The sequence below is a fragment of the Oxyura jamaicensis genome, chromosome 14, assembly GCF_011077185.1.
Source record: "Oxyura jamaicensis isolate SHBP4307 breed ruddy duck chromosome 14, BPBGC_Ojam_1.0, whole genome shotgun sequence".
Classification (NCBI taxonomy): Eukaryota; Metazoa; Chordata; class Aves; order Anseriformes; family Anatidae; genus Oxyura; species Oxyura jamaicensis.
The window spans coordinates 11,428,781-11,435,934 of record NC_048906.1 but is presented as its reverse complement, the minus strand read 5'-3'; positions in this window follow the sequence as shown (position 1 = coordinate 11,435,934).

Below are 7,154 nucleotides of genomic sequence, written 5' to 3'. Positions count from 1 at the left end.
TCTTCTCTTTTCTTCTTACTTTGTTGGTCTTTGTGCCTTCCAGAAGGTGATTTCGTGGTTCTTCTCTTGTCAGATGCTGCTTTGTTCTTCAGAGCACTGGGTACTGGACAGTGGTGGGTAGAGAGGGCTGTGAAAACAGTAGGTTGTAGCAGAGTGTGGAAGGAAAACAGGAGAATCTCCACCCTTGAATTGTTAGCCTTGTCCTTCAAAATGGAGTTTAGCCTTTTGAATATTTTCTGAGGAGCAATAGCTGATCAACAGAAGAGATGCTTGTAACAGAAAATACCATGTGAGATTTCCCTCTGTGCGTCAGGTTTACACCATGCAAACTGACTTACAAGAATTCTTTTCTTTTCTCTGTTGGTGCTGAGAGGCAGCTGTGATATTTGTTTACCTTATCCTTAAATTGCCAGATTAAGATTCTGAAACTGGATTTGGTTGAATGTTGGGACGCTGTGCTGGACAGGATAACCTCCAGCTCTTTCCCTGAACACCATGAGCTCAGTAAGCAAAAGGAAGTCTGGCTGTGCAAAGAGGAATGAAAAGGGTCTGCTGCATGAGGTGTCATTTTAGATGTTTTATTAACATTGCCTGAAATTCCATTTTTATTCAGATGCAGAAGAGGAATTAATGTAGCAGTTCAAGGGGCATTGAGAACAAGGAGTCATCCTCTACATCCCTGGTAGCTGAATAGCTCAGCTGGAGGCTGCAGGTCTTGACTCAGTTCCTGGTAAGACCTAGATGGCGTCTTGCCTTTCGATATGCTGGAGTTCCTTGATTTTGCAAAAAATACCCTTAAATTGTCCATACTCAAAGACTGGAAGCCAGCAGCAAAGGTGGCACAGGTAAACACAAAAGGCTTTGCTCCTGCAAGTAGACAACACATGAAGTTCAGCTATATGTTTTGTAGACTCTTCCAAGTACATGTAAGATCCTTTGCCATCAAAATTGGTGTAAATACACAGAAAAGAATACTCGGTATTATTCATTTGCATCAGAGCTTTGTAGAGCACATGAAAGGAGGAATACGATGTGGCTACATAGCTAGACCTCTGCACTGCAGCGCGTTTCATGAACAGTGAAGAATGAAAACCTCTGGTTTTCTCTGGCTAACGTACTGCAGGTGAGTGCCTCAGCCTGCAGGCTGGTTACCTGGTGCTCACTGATACAGTGCCTGAAAATAGCGTCTGATAGAGTGCCTGAGCTGAATGTTAGCTTATAAAATCTGATGCAGTCAGAAGCAGAGCATGCTTACTCCAAGACGGTCATGAAGCATCTGAGATGTCTTTAACCTCTCCAGTCCTGGGAGTCCTCTGGGAATCCCAGCAGCCCTTGAGGTGCTAATTTTTTTGCCATGGCAGATTGACGACTAAACGATCAAACAAAATTTCTGTTGTTGGAGTGTAAACTAATCCTTTGTGACTGTGCCCATCAAACACGCTGAAAGGCGGTGATAGTGCTGGGGTTCTGTATGCAGGAAGGAGCGGTAGCAGCAGGATCAGGAGGGTGCTCTGACCCAAATCTTGCATACTTGATCATGCTGCTTTTTCTGGTGCTTTGTCCAAGTTTCACATTTCTGTGCACCGGAAGCCTCTGTAGGTCCTCACCTCTTAGTCTTGGCTTTCCCTTTTACTCAAGACCTGCAGAGATTGCTGGTGTATGAAGTTTCTATACATGGCTAACAATGATCCTAGTGGAAAAGGGAGACGTAGAGGCATCGTGTTGATGAACACAAACTGAAGTGCTGATAGGAATACAGGCAAGTTGCTTGAGAGCTGGTCTGTAGATGACTGGCTCTGAAAGGGCCTTTGCATGGAACGCAGCAGAGCCTTGTTGGTAAAAGAGCAGTGTAAAGGATGAGTTGTTTCAAACATGACAGGTAAGGTTTTTCACTTTCTACACGATGTCAAAACATGCTGTGCAAGTAGAGAAGGCCTGTATGGATCTTACATCGGAACTTCAGGGCTGTTTGTGGTGGTTGAGTTGTGCTTTTCCAGCTCCCACCTTCTCCACTTAGGTCCTAAGTTACTCACCATCACAGCACTGTATTGCTAACCAGTTTCCATCCGGCCTTTGCTCTTCTTGAAGTGAGTGTAGAAATCCCTATTTTTTTGAGCATGTTGAGAGAAAACATGAGTTCCAGGAGTGCACAACACATTAGAATTGTGCTCGAAAGCCATCAGCACAGGCTGGTTGTCCCAAGCTTCTGCATTTGCTCCCCCAGACTTCCCCATGGGATGGAATTCGGGATTTCCAAACTGGAACAGTCTCATGGAGCTTATTTGAGTTCCTGGCTGTAAACAACGCTGAACATGGCTATGTACTGAAAATTTATCTATGTTCTTTGATTTTTACTGGGACTTTGATAAACTGCTGCCTGCTTGTTTTGTTCAGAAGTGGCTTTGAGTGTGGATTGGGTCCTTTTGTATTTTTTTCTACAAGTTAAGCTTTGTGTGCTGACAGACTTCTGGTGATAAACAGCGTGGCCTTCTCTGCTGCTCTGCCCAGTCTCTTCAGCTGAGTCAAACCTATATCCTCCAGGGCAGAAGATGGAAAATATTTATAGGCAGCAAAATCCAGTTTGAAAGGACGTTCCCGAGACTTCGTGCTTTTAAACTTGGACAGGATCCCTCTCACGTCTGGCTCAGGACCTTGAAACTGGACCGGCCCATAAAGTAGTTCACTGGGCTAGATTGAGAACAGAGTTTGCTCTCATCCAGACTTCCTGCTGAGACTATCGAGAGTGTCTTGGGCAGGCTCCAGCTCTGTGATTTATGGACAAACCACAGGCCAGGAATCTGCAATCTAAGCTCCTTGAGCAGCAACTGTTTAAAACATTATGGGAAGAAATGGCCACTGTTTCCAAAAGAAGAAAACTTGGGAACCATTAATAATGTTTAGCGCTTCTGTAGTGTCCTACAATTATCAATTAATCCTCCCACTTTCCTTGTGAAGTAATTCCGAAATATCCTTATTGTACAAATAAGATCTACATAGTTTGAACAGATTTCCCTAAGAAACACAGTCGGTCTGAATTAGGGATGCAAGAATCCCAGCACAACGTGAAACAAATCTCCCAGATCCAAAGGCATACAGACAGGTACCTGCTGGGTTTGGATGAGACAACATAAATGCAGTGGGAACCTGCAAAGCATCCTGCCCAATACTATGTTTATTTGAAAATTCTTCCCAGGGCAGTTCTGAGTCTGCCCAAACCTTATCCAGTGAGATCATACGCTTTCTCAGTAGACCCCAGGTTCAAAAATTCCTGGGATTTCAGAGAAGACCTGGAAGCTTGGCTGCTTACTGGAATTACCCTGTCCTTTCCAGATGGTTGTCTCCTCTATCGCTCAGGAAGAAGAGGATGGTATGCGAAAATGACCCTGCTGTTCTGTCTTGCTGTCCTTCTACACTCAGAACAACTCACCTAGCTGTCCTGGAGCAGGCTGAACACAGTTCCTCCTTTCCTCTCCTCAGCAGGAAGCTTTTCTTCCAGACAAAGTCATTTGTTCTCCCCCTGCTCTCAGAATCATTTTGTTTTTCCTTAACCCCCCCTGTTTACTCTTAACCTCCATCTTCTCTAGAGCACTTTGTGACCGATACTGTGGGTGCAGCACAGTCCGAGCCACAAGGGCAGTTTTTCTGACGTTAATTTTCTGCTGTCATTTTCCCATTCCCATCCATGACAAAAGGATGTTCCTCGGTGCTGTCTCCTGCTGTCAGAGCTGGAGCACCTTCTAGCAGGGAATTTTTCTCTAGTCACGACTCATTCACATACACTGCTCCTGGAAGCAGTCTGGACTGTGAACAGGTGGGAATGGGGAAGGGGAAAAAAAAATGCCATCGGTCCCGGTCCAAATGGAATGGTTGGCAGGAGTGCAGGGACCACAGGCTTCTGTAAGTACTTAGAGCTTGTAAAGACTCACGGTTGTCTCGTTGCCACTAATCTATTTACATACAGCAGGAAGGATGAAAAATTGGTGAAAGAAGCAGAGTTTCCCTCCTCTTTTGAAATCTATATGGCAAAAGATATAGTAATGAATTGCCCATTAAACATATCCGTGCAACTTCACTCCAAATGTCAGGACGTTATTTGCAAGGGATTTGGGGTCAGGTAATAGCAGTTAACAAGGAAGCAGACCATGAAGCCAAACAAAACTTGCTTCTTCCCCTTCTGCAGCCCAAGTAAATGAGGGGTAATCGGGGATAAAGCCTACTCCAGAAGTAAATCACTAAGTAAAGCCTTAATGGAACTGTCCCAAATTAAACTCTTAGAAACTTGGAAAGTCAGTGCTATGTCTAGAAGCAGAGGGAGATTCAACTTGAGCATTAGCGTTGTTTTGCTAATGTATCTCAGTTGCTGGACTTTTTCTGTCTAAAGTGATTTAGCAGATATTTTGAAAAACAAGTGTTCTAAGTTGTCTTGCAATATGCCTCAAGAAATACAAACATTAGGATTTTGTTGTTGTTGTTTGTTAGTGTCTTACTGTTGTTTTTAGAAATTTTTAGCATGAGTTTAAACCCCGGCCCCCTTACTGAATGTTAGTGATTCTCCTTGGAAATTCTATTTGATTTTACTTTTCAGGAGAACCAGCCAAATTTTGGTTAATAACAAGTCAATTTGAAGTGCACACTCTAATTGGTGCTGTGTGATTTACCAAATGGAAACGTGCATAGTTTGAGCAGGCTTAAAATAAGAGATTGTTACGGAGTCATGCGCCATCCCAAAATTAACACTTAATAACTGCAAAAAAATGACAGCTCTGGAGGTAAGTGCTGTACTGCTGCTTGCTTTGTCCTTTCAGAAGACTCAGTGCACTGAGTCCTGTGGTGAGCTTTGTTGATGAGCATGGCCCAAGTCCATGAGATTCCATGAAGGCCAGATTAATGTAGTAACTTTAATGCAAAAAGTAAACTTTACTCAGTCCTTCCGCCGCTGCCATTGGCCCTCTTGGCTGTTTCTCTGATCACTGTTGACCTAGATTGAACCAATTTGTACTGAAAGCTTTAAAAAGTTCACCTGAAGCTGCCAAAGAGCCACCAGCATTACAAGCCTTAACACAGATCTGTGCGTTTGCCCGTCAGATTCAGCAGCGATAACGAAGTGAAGCACATTTTGAGAAATGCTGAGTGTGGGGATAAAGGTACATACACATATATAATCCGTAGCATGTGTATGCATAGATATAGGGATGCACAGGTTTGCATGTTTACTGTACATACAGTTGCATGATGACTTCCAGCAGTTACTTTTAAAAGTATTTTAGAACTGACAACAGTGCCCACAAGTTCCAAAGTCATCGTTTCCTGCAGAGAAACTCAGCACCAATGGAGCTCTCTTCCCTAAATCAAGTTTCCCACTTCTCTGGTGCTTAGTTTGGTTTATTCTTTTAAATATTTGATGTTTTTGCATTTATGGTATTGTGCAATGAATATTACTGCGACTTGGCTTAGTTCTTGTGGAACCTACATGGTGTCTCAGTACATCATAACCAGAGGATTTTTTCAGTGTGTTTGTGCAATATTTGCTTGCAAGTTCTTGCAGGGTTTTCTTAAGAGTGCTCCTAATTCCCATAAAGTGTAGTAACTTCAGAGAGAACTTGAATAAACTAGCCGAAGTGTTGAAAGGCACAAACCAAAGGATTTCTTCATATCGGTTTTGGGTTCTCTCATACTGGCATGGGCACATTGCACCCCCTGGGGAGAGTCACTGCATAAAATACTCGGATCTGTCTTGCCAAAGTAATCAAAGGCACCAATTCTTTGCTTAACATGTGAGGTCTTCTAGCTAGTATTGCTTGAATATAGCACAGCTTAAAAAATTAATTGCTCTGTGGGAAGTGAAAAAGCCTGGTGCCTCAGTAGCTTTTTCTATGTTAAAAGTTGTAGGGTGTTGTTGTTGTTACAAGATTTCCAACCAAGCAATGCTATGACAGTACCCATTTATTTTGGTTATGCTAAATTAGAGATTAAAATGTAATTATGGGGGGTGGGGGGGAATATTATGTGTAAAGGGGACACCATATTGATCACAATTAGTAGTGCTTTCAATTTCTTTAGTAAAATGCTTATTTTGTTTTTGAAGAAAACCGATAGTAATGTAGTTGACAGTCAGCCACAATGCCTTCCGTTGCCAGTAAGCTTCTTTTTTTGCCTCTTGGCCTGTTAAGAAGTGTTACCAAGGAGTGATTTGGGTTCTTACCACATCCATACCACATTTTGAGGAATAAAACCCTGACTTCAACACAAAATATGCATTCAAAAGGTAAGGCCACTGTGAGGATACACACACCCTCTCTCTGGTGCTCTTAGTATCTGCAGTCCTCTAACCACAATAAATTGTTCATTTGGAGGAAATAAGTATTGATTGCAACTCCACGTTAGTGAGAGGTGTCAGGGCTTAAGCTGACTGTGATGAAGAAATGGCATCCATTGTCCTGTTCTACCCCCACCTTGTAAAAAGGACAGAATAAACGGGCAGTGCTCTGAGATCAGCTCTGTAAAAGCTCGGGCTGTGTAACTGCTCGCCTTGAACTTTCCACGTGGAAGTTCATTAAAACCCCGAAGCGTTCTGCTTATGACAGACCTCACAATTTTCTTATAACAGACTTCACCATTTTAATGGGCCTCAGTGGCGGCTCTGCAGCCTGCAACGTGTAGGGTCGGTTTGCCACATGAGGACAGGGACCTGACTTAATCACAGTTCCATGGTGGGCAGGGGCAGGTGTGACGTATGCACTCCTTAGCTACATTTATTTTACATTTCTATAACTTCCACTTATTTTATTTTAAATTACAGAAGTGTTGTGTGCTTTGCGACTGCTTTTTCACGAGCAGCTCTTCTCAGCGGCCACCACCAAAGCCCCGGGCGGGGGCCGGGCCCGCTGCCGCCGCTTCCCCGGCGCTCGGCCGCCCCCGGCGGCCGCCTCAGGGCTGCCCGGGGCCTGGCCCGGGCTTGCCTCAGGGGGCGTCACCATGGCAACCGGTGGCGGGAAGCCCGCGCGCACGCGCAGAGAGGGTGCTGCCGCCGCCGGCTGCGCGTGCGCGGGTGCCGCCGGCTGCTGCTGCGCGCATGCGCGTCGGCCTCCGGTGCGTGGCGGGGGAACCGGTTGGCGCCCCGCGCATGCGCGGAGCTGCGGCAGGGCGGCGGGGGG